This window comes from Anopheles maculipalpis, chromosome 2RL (assembly GCF_943734695.1).
Source record: "Anopheles maculipalpis chromosome 2RL, idAnoMacuDA_375_x, whole genome shotgun sequence".
NCBI classification, from domain to species: Eukaryota; Metazoa; Arthropoda; class Insecta; order Diptera; family Culicidae; genus Anopheles; species Anopheles maculipalpis.
In genome coordinates, this window is record NC_064871.1 from 71711558 (window position 1) to 71728928 (window position 17371).

General features: G+C 41.7%; 2 protein-coding genes across 7 annotated transcripts in view; one reads left to right on the forward strand and one right to left on the reverse strand.

Moving 5' to 3' along the window:
* Positions 1–17371, reverse strand: part of LOC126556360 (probable cGMP 3',5'-cyclic phosphodiesterase subunit delta) — a 441422-nt gene that overhangs the window by 375612 nt on the left and 48439 nt on the right. The gene's annotated exons all lie outside the window — the stretch shown is intronic.
* The window catches only part of LOC126556322 (ras-related protein Rab6), a 467299-nt gene that overhangs the window by 268063 nt on the left and 181865 nt on the right, over positions 1–17371 (forward strand). The window contains exon 1 of one of the 6 annotated variants that reach the window (XM_050211569.1): positions 12421–12431. The exons of the other annotated variants lie outside the window; for them this stretch is intronic. The gene's annotated coding sequence lies outside the window, so the exon portion shown is untranslated. Of the gene's footprint in view, positions 1–12420; positions 12432–17371 lie in introns of those variants that run through there. 6 annotated transcript variants of the gene reach the window in all.

Below are 17371 nucleotides of genomic sequence, written 5' to 3' on the forward strand. Positions count from 1 at the left end.
AATAAGGAGGAAATGCCTTAGCATTATGTTTATACAATTTAGTCGCCTCGAGCGGTATTGACAAGACGGCATTGTAACGTCATAATAAAATATTTCAGTAATTTAGAGAACTTTAGTTTTTGCTGTAGAAGTATGATAAAATCTAAATAAGATTCCAAAACATTTGTGTGGTATTTGGCTGATGCCTTACTGTTGATGACTTACTTTTACTGTGACAGTATTTTAACTAATTTTTTGTTTCCGTATTTCCAATCAAATTCAGTCAGAATATTCATTTACAAACTGTCAAAGCATAACATGTTTTTGAATAGCGAGACTTATGGATGTTTGAGTACTTTGCTAGTAAAGCAATAAAGGCCGTGTCGTCTTCCTCTCTTACTCTTGATCAATGTTTCCACTGTACGATTAGTAAAGCGCTCCAGTCGAAAATTCTAAACGAGTTAGCAGCAATGCACACATTCTGTCATCGTGGCCACTAGCCATTGTGCTCATCATTCGGATTGCACTCCCAAATGCAAAGCCCCTCACAAACTCACCCGAGGATAAAACAAACGAATGACGATGGTTTCAATTTCGTTATATTCCCCAGAGCTCATGGCAGTCTCATTTGCACAGAATGTGCAGCGATGCATTGCACTGGAGCGAATCCTTGTCCACGATCTGGCACGAGTTACAAAACCCTTTTTTTCCATATCGTTTGAGTTCAGCTTGTTAAAACAACTATCGTCGATGGGACAGTCCGTGGACGATACAGCACACCACTCGACTTGAGAAGTAGTCTCGTTAGGATTGTCTTCTTCGGCTCCACATACCATTGCAACCTAGTACCTTAGCATCTTACGAAGGTAGAGCAAAATGGCGATCGGTACCCCTGTGCAATACATCGTCATCTCTCATGAGGGCTGCATCAAACGGTGGGAATCGCATTCACGTATGTTGAAACAAAATCTCATTTACAATTCAAATAATTCCCCCAAAAATCCATGAACAACTCCCGCACACAACCAGTCACTGATCACGCCATGAACAGAACCGGACAAACACACAAGCGAATCCTGCCTTCCCAAAGAAAAAAGGCTCCCGCTCGTCCAACCAGTACACCGGTGACATATTTTTACACACCAAGGGAATATGGACAAACATTATGGAATTCGGTGCGCCACTGAATGCAGCGGATTCGAAAAGTCAAAACCCTCGTTCCGGTATGATAACCGGCAGCGGTGGTACCGTTTGCGAATCGTTAGCAAATAGCGTATATGTACCATCTTGCCATTCTGCACATTGTTTGGACACCCCTTTTTTTGGTCGGCGTGGGCGGGTGCATTTGTGGCACAGCAGCACAATTTCCACTCGACGTGGCATGTGGTTTCGGATTGTGCGAATAAATTTGGTTATTTGTTTCTTCACATTTAAGTTTCGGTATTGTTTACAGTGATGGTTGGATGGTTTTAAAGAGAATAAATTGCATAAAATATTATGATTGTATTGTGTGAAATACGTACACATCAGAAATTACAGAATTACAGAAGGAAATAAACCCGATCAGGGATAATATTAAATAAGAAAGAGATGAGGACGGCTCGGTAGTTGAGCCGACAATGGTGCATGTCTTGTCAAGGCAGGCAGGACCGGAGTTCATATCCCATCTGGACCGTCCCTCCGTAGTGAGGACCGAATATCTAACTACGGGATATCAGTGAGCCATTCGATGGCCAGCGTGACCTAGAAGGTCGTTAAGACAAGAAGAATATTTAGAAGAAGGTTAGTCTATTGTAATGGCCTGATGGCCTTAAACTTGAAGCGTACAAAAATGGTACTCAGCGAGCTACTTACGAACTACTTGCTTTTCGGCTCTCCCATATAACGCATATCCCTTGTACGAATCTTTGTATGTCTTTTAATGAGCATTTAAATGCTAAACTACGGAAGGTGCTAGGTCTAATATGTCGTGTGTCCTCGGATTTTCGTGACCCTCTCTGCCTGGAGGCTCTGTATTACTGATGGGTGAAATCAATTCTTGAATATACCTGTGTGATTTGGGCACCGGCTATCATCATCGCATTGCAAAGAATGGCGAGTGTCGAGAGAAGGTTTACTCGCATTACCATAGAATCATTGTTTCAAAACTCTACTGTTCCTATACCACCGTAAGCTATCCGCTATGAAATGCTAGACATTGTTAGCCAAGAAGTACGCTTCTCGTATTCGCAAGCAATTTTCATTGGAAACATACCTTCAAACAAACATATTGACGCGCCATCTTTGCTATCCTGCATTAACCTATATGTCCCCAGTTGTCACCTAAGCTTCCGCCTTCGACTTTAACATCTCGACATCCACGTTTCCTTAACCGACTTATCAATAATTCCAAGTAATCCTTTGTGTTTGTTTTCCTTATTCCTTATTAGTACGTAAGTCTTGTTTTTAAGGTTATACTTTGTTAAGCCTAAGTAGTAGAGATCTTTTTTAGTAATTATAATAAAATGGTCTTCGAAGTTATCAAATTTCTTATAGTCGTCTCTAGCGCGAGGTTACAGAAAAGTCCAATCCTTCTAAAAGCACAAAGTTAGGACTCTGACCATCGAAGACGATATTTAAGCTCATCACTCCAGACAGTGTGAGATTCATGCAATTTCGGGAAAAAATGCGAGAAAGTCGTGGACTCTTGAATTTTGCATGAGTTACGTATTGAACTACACGTCAGGACATTCGGCGAAACTTTGCCAGGAGGCGTCCGAACTTACCGAGGCACCCATACCTCGTGAGGAGCTGAGCTAAACCACGTCAAAATATCTGGAAGCTGGGACTTCCTGCTCTCCTGCGAAATATCACTAGTCTGCCTTATTTATCCCAATTTTTATTGCTGTCTGCTTGATTGTAGTTAATTTAAAAAACTTTAAAATTAAAGGTTATTCGACTATCATGATTTACGTTATATGTTATATGAATCACATGAGAACAAATTCAAATATCCTTAAATGATACAGCAATCCTGCATGTGAAAATTGATCGGCAAACTTAAAAGATATTATTCATCACTTAAAATCCCATTAAGTCCCTTAAACATGGCAGTTTTCTCCATTCGTACTTTCCCATTCGCTCTATACACCCAATCGGTAGGTCCTTGCAAGCGAAAAAATAAAATGGGAACAACAGGTAAATGGATGATCGGCCGTTAAGTTCGGTGCAAAATGAAAAGCGACACAAATGATTTTTATTGCGTGTGAATACTTACGGGTTTCGTGCGTGTCCGCCTCCGGATTCCCGAACCCATGCGTAACATGCGTAATCATTATGCGTTTCACTGCATGGCGCTGTTCACGTACCGTGCCATCACGACCTAATGGAACGTAGGACACCATTCGTTCCGAAAGGACAATCGACAAACAATGAGAAACGAGGGGAAAAATTATCACGGCGTAAAAGGCATCCAATTGAACGGTACGGTCCTCCTTGCTGCAACAAACCCACCTGCAAACCTGCCCGAGCCGGGACGTCCATTTGCCGTTTCGGGCCCCGTGTCTTAAATGGAGATTTATGTTGGTACCTTTTTGCAGTCAACCCGGTATCGAACCGAATTGCAATACAGCACCAGCGACCAGTCGTCGGAATATATGTCCGGGTATCAGCATTCCGATTGCTCTTTCGGTACTTCACAGTAGACAGAGTAGGAAAAAAAAGAGGAGGAAAGCAGCGGGTGACACTGGCGGCGGCACTTTTATGCCATTCTCACATCTCACCCCATACCGTGGCGTCCCGTTAACCAGTGCAATTGTCGTGCATCATAAAACAACATCAAAAGGGCTTTTTCCTTTTGTTTTCTCCGCTAGGCGCATTTTTCCTCAGCTCATACCGCGGCTCAGAAAAGCGTGATCGGTTAACACGTGTGCCCTGGTCCGGGAGGTGTGCAAAATCGCACAATGGACCCCATTTCGTTTATTCCGTACAACGGCTCCGGTTTGGGTTAGAGTTTTGTGTACCGGCCGTAGAAATTTATTTGCGATAAGCTTTTTTTTTTTTGAGAACGTTTTTTTCCCTCCAACGCTTTGCGTTTAGAATTGCATCTCGATTTCAAGTGCATCGATCGCCGCCTCGGTCATTAGCTCGGGAACGGTTGGGAACGAGGGCAAGGAAGCGGTATTTTTCTATCGTTCGATTTTGAAGGGTCGATTGTTTGAAGGAGCGATTTTTTACGCCCTTTTTGTCACTTTAGCCGACAACCGGCACTCTGACCACTAGAACGGCTTTTTGAGAGCATTTGCTTTTTTGTTCACTTTAGTTTCTGGGCGCCGCTGTCGCCGCACTGGGAAGTGCAGGAAAAAAGGACCTTGACAACCCTGAATTGTTGTGGAAGACATTGTTTGGTCGTCGATGATGTGAAATGAAATGACACTACATTATAACGGGTTTACAATCGTTTTCGAATGATGATGATGATGTAATGAGTGCAATGAAGTAGTTTACGTGAAAATAAAACCTCAATTCGTTTTATTCCTTGACTGGATTACAATTAAACGTATGAAATAATATATTTCACAAGACAAAACTCTGTTCTAAAGCAAAAGTTCAAAATTAAACACTAAAGGCTTGGGGAAAAATGAAAGCTCTTTGTGAACTAGGAGTGTATAGTTGAAACAAGTGTCGCTAAAATGATACTTTAACAATTTATCCCATTTGATGATTAACATCCGTGAGGAGAAGACTACTCCCGTCAGTATGGGAAACAGGTTGTCACATGCAGTCGATATAATGTGATAGACAAACAGATATTTTGCTTGTTCTAGCACAGTTGCTTCTTCTTCTTGGCTTAACGACCTTTAAGGTCACGCCGGCCTTCAAATGGCTTACAAGACTCCGTGATACCACGTAGTTGGTTAGCCAGTCCTCGCTACGGAGGGATGGTTTGGATGGGATTTGAACCTCGGTCCTGTCGTATGAAGACTGAGTATAGTACAGCTGTAACACCTAAAAATGGGTGTAAGATACTTGGATTGGAAAAACCTCTATGGACGCGGTGCACTGCAAGGTGAGAGTTTCTATCATGCTATCTGAATCGTTCGAATCTCACCGAGGTTTGAGGCAAGGGGACGGACTCCTGTTCTTGTTCAACATCGCTGTGGAGGGTGTCATACGAAGCGGAACCTTCAATATCCGGGGCACGATATTCACCTGCTTGCCGGAGGCTCTGACCCTGACAGAGCCCGACTCGAAAGCAGAGTATCCGTTTACTGCGACGATCTCGAGGTGATAGAGGAGTTCTGCTACCTTGGAACGATTGTAACTTCGGACAACAATGCATCAAGCATCGAAATCCGAAGGCGCATTGTTCAGAGGAATCTTCCCAACTCCAGACTCCACAAACGCCTGCGATATAGAAGACTCCAACAACACACGAAATGCACGTTTCATCGCACCGTGCGTCCTCTACGGGTACGAGTCTTACACTATTCTGACGGAGGACGCCAATGAACTCACCATTTTCGAACGACTGGTGCTAAGGACTGGCTGATACGTCGTGGTGCTGTTTGAAAACTTTAGTCAAAGACGGATACGATGGCTGGGCCACGTGATGAGGATGCCAGACTCATCCCTCACCAAGAAGGTGCTCAGCGACCCGTTCGGCACGAGGCGTTAAGGAGCACAGGAAGCTCGTTGGCTGGATCAAGTAAAATTAAAGCTGCAGAGATCGGGTACAGCCGTGGATGGACCTGATCATGTCCGTGCAACGTTCTCAATCCTGAGCAGGCCAAGAAGAAGAAGATACTTGGATAGTTTAGGAATAATGTATTTGACCTTCAAAAGCTGTCGTACTTCAAACTTTTTTCCCTGCATTTAAATCATAGATTGGAGAAGTAAGATAATATAAGCGTCCTGTCTAGTTAGTTTTTTTTTTTAGCTGAAAGTAAGCTGTACTATATCAATGTCTTACCTTACATACATTTCAAGCCCTAGATATATTTTTGATCTGTACTTTAAACAACTGAAATTTGTTTTTTAATTTCCGCTCTTCAGCACAGACATTTGCTTTTCAATAAAATCGATTGTTTTATGGATCAGGAGATATAATAGCCTTCCTTAACATCTATGCATAACAAAAGATTTAGTTACGAAAACATTCATATACTCCTATTATTAAGCTTACCCTCGCACCTAGTGATTCCTCCGAGCTCCCCTAATTTCTCTCCATCTTCTCCATCAGCGTTCTGTCACGAAAATTAGTCACTTTATCTAAACCAAGTTCACTTCATTGTACGGTAGGAAAATCGTTTTTGTCTTTTAATTAAAGTAAATAATGAAATTAAAAATCATCAAATGGTAACCCGATGACGTGGCACAAAACTGTGCCAAGCGGATGCGACAAGGTTGTCGTCCTTATTCCCTCACATCCCTCACGCCAATAGAAGACATTCAAAGAGCGGGAGAACGTGCGGCTAGGGTGGCAACAGAGCAATGGAAGGAGGGAGAGTCAATCTTATTCCCAACCACTTTGCTTTTCCTCTAGTGATGCTTGCCTAATTTATTAATTAATAGCTAATTCATGTAGCCGGAAGCGAACCGCGAAAGCTAACTTTTGCCGCTGTTCCAGCTGCTACGACTGTTGCTGCTGCTGCTGCTGCTGATTCCGGCAACAAACGAGACATTTTGCTAGATGCTGCCAGGACTGCTTCGCGTGTCACCCTCTTCCTATCCCGTCCAGCCCCTTGGTTTCATGTTGACTTAAAACCGACCGCCGTTTTACATGCCCGTCAACTCGCGACGAGGGTCCCGCTGCCCTATCTCGAGCACGGATGGTTGCCGTACCGGTGCCGTAAGATGGTGCTGCCCTTTTGGCATCTTCCTGGAAGTTTCTGATTCTGGCACATGGAGACGATTCGCAACCTTCGGGGTATGCGTGCGGTGGGACAGACGGCAAAAGTTAGTGTTAGTAAATGTTCGATTGAATTAGTTCTCCACGACCGAACGCGAGGCGACTCGAGCGCTAACGGGTTCGCAGTAAATTAAAAAGCTACAAAACTGCCATCGCCACCGCTTGTCGCAAATGAATGAAGCTGGTCCAATCTGTCCCTTTTTGCTGTGATTTTCTTTCGACGATCGCAATCGGTGCCTTGCGAGCTTGCACAGTGCCTTGCAGAGTTTAGCGTGCTGGAACCGTGGTGGACTGTGGGGGAATATATATAGAAATATTTTGCTGGTTCGCTTCAGCGCAGACAAGAGAGCAAATTTAATTACTTCAGCAAATACTTTGATGGGGTACGAATTAGCTTATTTCTGAGGGTGATTTTTTTTTTCGGGGGTAATCATTTTTGTTTATTCTTAACTAAGGACGATTGGAAGAGTGAACCTTGAAGTGACCAAATATATTCATTTCAGTAGCAGGATTTTTCTCTCTGCATTAATCAATTAATTAAGCTAAGAAACTATGCAATTTAGGCTATAAAGTGGAATAAATGTAATGCTGGTAAAGGAAATTGAAGGTTGAAGAGCATACTGACAATCCCTTAGCTTAACATTGAACGACAAGCATGAATATTCAATAAAATTTATTTCAAAAGTCGTTCCGTTTATACGACAAATAATTCTGAATTTCAATCGATCGACTATAATTCTGAAAACATTTCGTTCAGTGAAGGATTGAGCAAAGGATTTAAATTGATTCAAAATGTACAACCGCTTAATAAAACTATCAAAGTCTAGAAATTCTTGACAAGCGAAGCAAACCTTTGGCACAAACGGTTAGAACATAACGTTACAAATGAGACTACGAAACAAAACTAGCAAACTCGCATAACACGCGAAACCTAACCAAGAAGACGAACCCGAACACCGAACCTTTCTGTATCGCTCTAATCTTCCGCTAAATCATCCAATCGTTTCACCGACCGCCAACCTGTCCTTGTTTCACTGTATTCTAGCAGCGCAAATCTGATTGTCGTTAGCCTTCCGCGAAGGTCACCGAAACGCAATTTTTATCCACCAACGAAATCACCTTCTATCGCCCAAAAATCGAATAACAAAACCCATTATCAATCTAGTGGCAGAGGCGAAAAGTTAACGTTTCTTTCCCACTTTACCTTGGGCCGAAAGATTATCGCACTTCCGGTCAGGACCGGTACCGAGCGCTGTACGCCCCAGAAAGGGAAAAAGTTTAATAATTTCGAAAAATATCAAAGTGGAAATATTTCCCGCTCAACCGTGCCCACTTACCTTTGGGGCAATCGACGGTTTAAGCAGCGTGTCGCTTTACGGACCTTTACCTTCCACCGTTTTCGTTTGATGCGATAGAATGAAACGAGTAGAAGAGCAAACAGACGAAAACAAAAAGCTGCACATTCTTTGCAAGCTTTGCAATAACCAATATTTATACAAAAAAAAAGCAGCAAGATACTGCTCTTTGCTTCCAGTTTTTCGGTGGGTCAAGCGAAATTCAACTTGTTCCGTAAGCGGATGAAAAGATCGGCTACAAAGGAAGTGGACTTTGGTGTTAGTCTTTTGACTTCTTATCTCCTTTTTTTTGTCGTGCGCAGAGAACTCATCAAAAGTTTAATATTGGGCAAGTATAACAACGTTAATTGATAGTTTAGGGCGAAGGAAGCATGGAAGCTTTTTTTTAACTTGTAAAAAAATAATACCGAGAAAGCTTTGGTAACTGCTTGTTTTCAAGTGGATAAAATGAAGTTTCTTCTTTGCAGTGAAACTAGTACGAAAAAATGAAGCAATATAGTAATATACGCTAAGAATACTATTAATGATATAACGTGATAGTGATAGGCCTGATTGTGAAACGCAAACGTCTTCTCAAACGTCACATAATTGTCACTTTGGTATTATGACTTTCCGTTTGGCTATACGCTTGGCTAAATCAGGCGTTTAAAAGTCGATGACAGATCTTTGTCAAACGGAAAATAAAACATTTGCATTGCCAAAGCCAAACGGAACGGAGCGTTAGATTAAAAATTTTCCGTCAGTCAAGTGCAACGGAAAGTATAGTTTGCATGCAACATGGGTTTGCATGCAAAACCATGTTTAAGCTTAAATCTATAGAAATGTGTATAATTTTTTTGTGGATATGTGTAACGGGAGACCATAATACAAATTGGTTTTTCGTTTGGTTAGAGTCTTTCCGTCTGAATGTTTTTCGTTTGGCTTTGACAATCATGCCAGATATTTGACAGTATCTTAGAGTATTTTTGACTACTCTTGAGCTGATTTTATATAAAATTCTGCAGCCATTTCCTCCTTGCTTTCTTTTCTGTCATGCCCCTGGGCATGCCCGGTTAGCATCTATGAGCATCTCGGGATGCCATCCAAAACGATGCGTGCTTCGCTTCGTCACATGCTACAAAAATGGGTCGTTGCTCCTTCCTGGTAGGATATGAATCTATCATCTTGATCAACAAAGGTAAACAACAAAGGTTTTACACACCAAACTATATTACAACTAAAACATTTGTTTTATATTACAATCATCCACTATTTATAAACATAATGGGAAAATATTGTTTAGACCAGTGGCGGTTTAAACGCCCAAGCAAAGTAAGTCGCTTTGGGGGGCCTCGAGCAATATAAGGGGTCCGTCCTCCTTGAGCGGGGTGGACCTGAGTTCGTACCATCCGCCAATTGGTAGGTCGCTATTGGGGAACTCTAGGTTTTGGTGTCGAGACAACGCGATGAAAATTTTCTTCGTCTTCGCCCAGACTTGCTGCGTAAAAGAGTCCTGAAATTGATCTTCAAATATTGGCAATTTCAGTTCGATCAGACCAGGGATCGGTTTTCAGAATGATCAACGAGTTCTTTCTCGTAGCGGCCAGAGTTATCTGTTATTTGTTAATTTAATTGTTGAATTCAACGCCCCTTGAAGCGTTTTTTTACGTTTTACATTTACAGTTAACATTTATTGTTTTACATTCAACTAGTAATTGGCCGCACAGTACGTATACAATTAAGGAACGCATAGCGTGACAAGTCTAGTTTAAAACGATCAAACACGGCGTGGAATTCGTGGCACAGGACGAGGAACTGATCAGAGACGCCAAAACGAGTACGAAGTTCCCCTACGTCAAGAAGTGATCTAGCACGGAGCGATCTTGCCGGAGCGTAATAGTTGATAACAGAGAGAAGCGCCGGCGAGTCGATGCGATTGTCAAGAAGACCTGCGACAAAAAGTCTCTGCGCGACTCCAGTCCAAGTAACGCTCACTGTCCATTGTAGTCCACCTGAACACTCCAAATTTACACTGGATGGATTCCAGGTGAGCCAACGAGCGTGCCGATATGGGCCACCACACCACGGATAAGTATTCCACCACAGACCGAACTAACGAGTAGTACAGCATCTTAACGGCAATCGGGTCGGTAAGATCGCGCTCAAGGTTCTTCAGAATGCCAACTAGCTGATTGCCCTTATCGACGATGTGCTTTAGATGGTCATGGAAGCTCAACCTATCGTCAAGGAGCACTCCAAGATCTCTGACGCAGCTTTTGGCAGTGTCGTTAATGGTATACGTGCGGATTAAGGGATTACGCTTTCTGGCAAACGCAACCACAACGCACTTGTCGACGCATATCTCCAAGCCATTCGTACAGCAGACATGCTATTCAAACACATGCTATGTGAGCATTCTGGAGATGCAGATGATTTTCCTGGTTGCGTATCGGTAGGTACAATTTAGCGTCATCCGCGTAAAGCAGGTGGCTGACACGAGGAAGCACACGTGTGACGTCGTTCAAGAATATTACGAAGAGAAGTGGACCAAGGTTGCTCCTTTGCAGAGCTCCTGAAGACCCGTTGATACGTCGAGAGGTTTGGTCCCCCATGTTCAGACGATACGAACGGTTGGTGAGGTAGGACCGCATCCAGTTCAGATGCGGTCCCATCCAGTCCAGAGAGCCTTCGCTCTTCAAGAGACTGAACCCAGCAAACACTCCCAGACTAAACGTACACGCAGCCTAACTCGTCAGATTGGACAGCCTGTAATGGATTACAGAACACTGTACTTTAGAAAATGCTTAGCTCAGTTTTACGGAAATCTTGAAATTGCCCCCGAATGGTGTTTATCATAGTCATGGTCGCGAAATCATATGACGGCGAACGACGTATCGATAAATGAGCCTCATGTAAGGTAAGTCCCTGGTAGCACCCACACTTCTCTGATTTCCGTGCCCGTTCGTCTCTCGATATACTTAACTGCGTTCATCAAAGAGGGCCTAGCGGATAAGAAGTCCACGGGAGCCATAAAAATTGATCTACATCTTGAAAAACGTCACCGCGGCCACACAATTTTGTCTGAGCCAGAGTTATTCACCATAGAAGAGCATGCAATGCAAACGATTCTTTTTCAGTTGATACACAATGTTGGAAATGGATTGTCTTTCTTTCAAAGGACTTTGGTGCTCTTGGTTTGACGGACCCTTGTGCAATTTTAAGTCCCCCTCTGACTGTCTGACTGACCATGAATTTATAAAAAAATTTGAGCTTATTTTGCCGTTTCTGGATATCAATGTTGCATTCACAAAAAAATCCTATTGTTTCTCAAAATTCTCCAACACTTACATTTTTCCAGGTCATTTTAATCTTATCCTCGTTTTGGACTAAAGCTTTATTGATGATAGAGATACTTTATGTTCTCCTCGCTTTGAAAGGCTTTGGTCTACCATTCCTGGTTAGTCAGTTCTGTGATCTTCGTTCCGGGCGGGATTTGATACCGTACTTGTCTTGGTAGTAATCAATGATGTCTTCTCCTTCTTTTCTTGCTCCAATCGGTCACGATTGCCATGATTACATGATCGCATAACCTGTAAACATGTCAACTGCTCAAAGTATGTCGTTTAGATAAAACACATGCACACAAAATAAGCTCAAACTATCTCATTTATAAATATTGATGCTCATTCTTTTAACATGACATGGATAAAAGGAATTTTGCAACTTTCTACAAATTTCTACACACGATCGATCAAACGATCATTCGAAACCTTCGCCAAAAGATAATATTGTTTTAGGCCTTGATAAAGCTACTCAAATACTCATTCACGTCAAACGGAATGTCTCAATTCACAAACGTATTAACCAGAGGGACTTCAAACCTCGATCCATTGCCATCAGTCAAACGCACTGACGATCCATTTGTGCTATCTTATCCGGTCACCGTTCATTATCCACTGGAACAATATTTTGAAAACAACTAAATTCCATTAAGATTAAGCAAAAAAAAAACCAGTTGCGTCCGGAACGAAAGCGGTTTGCGTGTCCGTCCTTTTCCGGGAGGACGAATTTGGGTAGCATGAAATCGGGTCCGGGTCGCGTCAACGGTTTGTTTTCATTCCGCTGTTTTGTTGCGGGTTGTCTGCTTAGCATAAAACTAAACATTCCAAGTTCCTGAAAGCCGCATGTTAGTACTAGGCCACGGAATGAAACCAACAAAAAAAAAACCATGCCTGGAAAGTTTATCGGAAAGGATGAAGCTCACCTAAAACAAAACCGATAAGGGACAGGTTCACCGTCGATTGGGTAGTGAAAACAACAGGAAAGGTCTACCTTTCAGTTCGCCAAACCTTCCACACGATTAGAGGCCTTCGATTCGATCTTTCGAAAGCGACGAGTGTCCCGAAACTCCCGACGGAATGTGCTGAGTACGCCCAGGGGTCGGATGTAACGAACAGGTGAAAACTTTCAGATAAATTTGTTTTTTCTTCTCTCGCTTTACTTACCAAAGCGGAATGTGTAGTCCCACTTTGCTTCCATCCAAATCGTACCCATCGTAGCCCAATCGCCATCGTCATCATCACAGCCCATCATCATCGTCGTCGCTTTTCCCCGAGGCCGTCGGTTGTATCCTTCCTTCATCCTTCGACTAGAAGGTGAGATCCTGACGACTCCGAACGCAGGTATAACTCCTAGCGAGTGTACAGGTGTAAAGCATTACATAATTCCCGTAATATTGACCTCATTCCTTATTTATGTTTCTAATGCTCTGGGTATGCTATCGGGGAACAGAAGATGAGGGTGTAGAATAAATGATCTTCTCTTTCGGCGAGCGGCTCACCGATGCACCGCTAGAAACACAGTGACGTTGCTGCAGGTGCATATCCTCCCTTTTTTGAAGAGTCCTGAATTCACTGTTTCTCGCCTTCTTCCCAGAAAAAAAGCAGTTTTCTGTCCCCGAAACCATGGGGGTCTTTTGGTGAATGAAACAGAGCTCTTGCGTAAGGTGCATCGATCTAGCGGTTGACCCTCTTGCTTAATGATCTCTCCCGTTCTAGTGGTTCCGTCCCGCTGAAATGCAAACACTAGCAGGCATCTCTACTGCACGCATCTATCCACTGCCAAGACCGCAACACAACGGAGGATGTAATTTTCGGGACAATTTATTGGTCCTTTGTCTTTTCCGACACTTTTCCGGGCCTGAGACAAGTCCCCGTGGCAAGATTAATGGCTGCACTCATTACAACATAATTCTGGCGTGCGCACATCATGCTGGACGCACTATATCGCGTGGCCAGCTTGCTGTGTCCGAACCATCGCTATGTTTCGGACCCGTATCAACCTTACATGCGCCACATCAAGGCGCCGCTCGCTGATAACTCGCTTGTGTTGTATCACCGATGCTCAACAATCTGCCCGCCACTATCCCATCAGATGCGAGGTTTGAGATAAAAAGTGCACCGAGTGCTTGTTTGTTTCTGCGCTGGGATACGCTTTGTTATGGTGGAACAACGTTTAGAACCGGTAGACGATGACCGCTTTGGCTTGGGGAATGCGTGAGAAGAAAAAATGTAAACCGTTTTTGACACTGCAGCAAACACTGCACTTGTTTCTCCCCTTTTTTTTTTTTTGAACATGATCGATAACTTCCTCAGTAATGAAGTAAAAATTTTCACAACGTGACAATTGACCATTTATCATGCGATTAAATTGGCGTTAAACTCAACATGAGGCTTCAAATGTTAGACGCTAATTAAAGTAATGAAAATAAAATTGAAAGTAATATTTCCTGGGAATAATGAGAAGATTTAATTAATATGAACAAAATTTAATTTTATTTCACACAAAAATACTTTTCATTTAACAACACAAACACATTCTTTGAATATCCAATGTCGTGGGCTTTTTTCTAAATTAATTTGAAACATAATCAAGTTTTGTGTATGCTTTTTTGCATGTATCAGTCAAAATTAAATATAATGCGATAGGCAACATAATTACAAAACGTATTTTTGAAAAACTGTTGGATAAAAGATGCGGTAAAGATGCAGGGTATCCCAGCAATATTTGACATTTTTCTACGGTTGTTTGTCGTGTTCTCAAAAATATTTTTCTTCTCGTCCCGAAGTTTTTTGCGATGTGCACAAATATTTTGTTCTCGTTCCGAGGTTTTATTTAAGAATGCCCAAATATTTCTGTCACAATTTTTTGACATATCCTTCCATATTATTTGTTCTTTGTACTGTTTTTTTTATTTTTGTTTTGGTGTACTAGAACTAATAGTGAATTTGTCGAATAAAAGTTCATGAACAATCTCAGAAACTCTGAAAAGCTATAAATAAGTATAACATGTTTGAATATAAAAACTCACCAGTATGTAAATAAACTAATTTTCACACAATTTTACCAAAGCTGCATGGCACAAAACATAAAACTTAAACAGCATGTTTTTGTTTCGATTCGATGAAAATATTTATTTACGAGTTTGGGTTTTATTACTGATTGAACCATGCTCTTTTAAACAAGACGTACATCGTTTTCCATGTTCAATCATGCTGAAAATAATGTTAGAAATACATCAAACTTATTACATTTTTTTACTACACCACCGGACCGCCCCTAAACAATAATATATGAACAAGCGTCAAAAAAGTAACGTGGCATGAGAACAAATATATATGAGAAAGCGTCAAAAAATCTCGGGATACCCTGTATTCAATAAATTACCTGGATTTTCTTTGTAAAATTTGGTTAAAAGTCTAAAAAACATTAGGTTGGTGTTTTGGAAATAAGAAAATCTTCTCTGATTAATCTTTGGCCATTCGAAAAAAAAAACTAAAACATAATAACTGAGGCCATAAATTTAGACCATTTTATTATTTTTTTAAGGATGCTGTCACACTAACTGTTTGATATTATAAATTTGATATGTTGTCAAACTGAGCAATACGACAACGTTTTGCTAAGTTAGCAATTTGATTACACAATTACAATTACACAACACAAAACAAACAACAAACTGTGGCCAGCGGACCAGCAAACAATCAGCCCACAAGCCACAGACAAAGAATCAGCAGTCAAACGGAAACAAAAAAAACCCAATTAAAATCGAACCAAACTTTTATAACGTATCCCGACTCATTGGCTAGCGCCAAGAACCTTAACTTCTTGTCTCCACATGGAAAGTGACTGTAAGCTTAAATAATTGTGTAGCATATCTGCAAAACATCTCACTAGAGTATAAATTATTTCGCATACAACAAGCGTTACGTAGCATTATACGGTGAGCAGAAATTCACCAATTCAACAAATAACCTGCATTAGCCAAGAACGTAAGAAATGTACATTCAGCTATTTTGACCACGCGCTCGCCTTAACATGAACATTCAAACACGGACCAGCGCACCCGGCTAGCGAGTGACGCAATGCAATATGATATCAGTTCAAAACAACCAGCGATTCCAGACAGTGGTCAGCAACACAAAACAACAAAACACAAACAAGTAACTTCTTGCATAGCAAGCATATAGATCCAACGACGAATGATATCCGACACATTTCTTGCAAGTGCAGCAATCAATCGCACCGTGACACATTTTATGCTTACGTAAATATTTTTGTACTAAATGCAATAGCAATAAGAACAACCACTAAGAAACAATATTGGTTACAAAAACGACCAAAAACTATTGTAAGATTGGGTATAAATAAAGCGGTCTTGGAAGCCTGAGATACACACACAGACAGGCAGAGAGAAGGTACAACAAGCTAAACCTTGCGTTCAATTCTTTCTAGAGGTTTGAGTGTCCCCCTACCCAAGGTAAGGCCTCAAACCTCCAACATGCCAGTAAGGGACATTCCTTCTGAACATCCAAAGTCGCCTGGACGACTTGCTCCGCCGATGAGCATCGAGAGTCCTCCTACCAAAGGTAAGGCCTCGATGTCTCCAACTTTCCTGTAAGGAAGATTCTCATCTAGAATCTTCAAACTGCCTGGATAGTCCAAGAAAAGAAAGATATTGGTTCGCACAGCTAGCAATCACGTTGTTCCGTTCTCGTCGCGATTATAAGTCTGACTTTCTTCTGTTCTGTCTGAGTTCACATGGCGACCGTGAAATTCTTCTTCCCCCCACAATTGCACCAAACCAAGTTGCAAATAACACAAAACTAATTCGAACTAACAAAATAATAGCCATAAGTCAGTTAAACATTCAAACGAAATTCAATACTTTTGTTTACGATAATTCTTAGACTTAGACTCGATCAATCTTAGACTCGATAAGAGCCCAAAATTCTTATGTCCAACTTAATTCAAGCGCTTCGAGTTTCCTCTTACACAAGGTAAGCCCGCAAAGTCTCCAAAGAGCTAGTAAGGGATGTTCCTTCTGAATATCAAAAGTCACCTAACCGACTTAACTCGTCGATAAGGATTGCCACGATGCAGTATCTTCATTTAAGGTGTGTATCCGCCTCGGTGAGAAAGATCGGCGATTTTTTTTTTTTTTTTGTTTACAGGTGTTTGTCTTTCTGCTTACACTTTTCATTTCCAACGATGTGGATGATAGAACATTTTTATGATTTTTATAAGCGTTGCAATATCTCTTCCTATAAGAAGATCTTTGTAGCTTTGGTACGGCTGTAGTAATGCTGGTCGGTAGTTCGTTTTGAAAGGCTAGCCTCGCTGGCAATATTCTTGACCACAAAGTGACTTTGTGCCGTTTGACCTGTCCTGTAAAGACTGGCGCTTCAAGATAACTTCCTGTTTACTAACAGGTACATGCATGTTAGCTGATGTGGTGTTGGTTGATTATGTAAATTTCCATGGGAAGATACCGAATCCAACCGTCACCAACGAGTCCTATCCGGGTTTTTAATGGTACACAAACACCTGCCCCATTTCTGTATCCTGAACAAATCCAGTCCTCCACTTTGCAGCATCTCTGGTGTTGACTTCACCGTCCGCCACATCCACATCGATTGCCATGGAAAAACGGCAACACCGAGTCACCTACCAACAAGCAACAAATTAGGCAACACTCCTGTCACCCTACAAAATGCATGATAATCGCCTTATTAGATTTTAATGCATCAACGATTTATACAGAGAAATTTAAGAAATAGTACAAATTTTTTACCAACGATAAATGCTATAGTTTTAAGAAACATGTAAG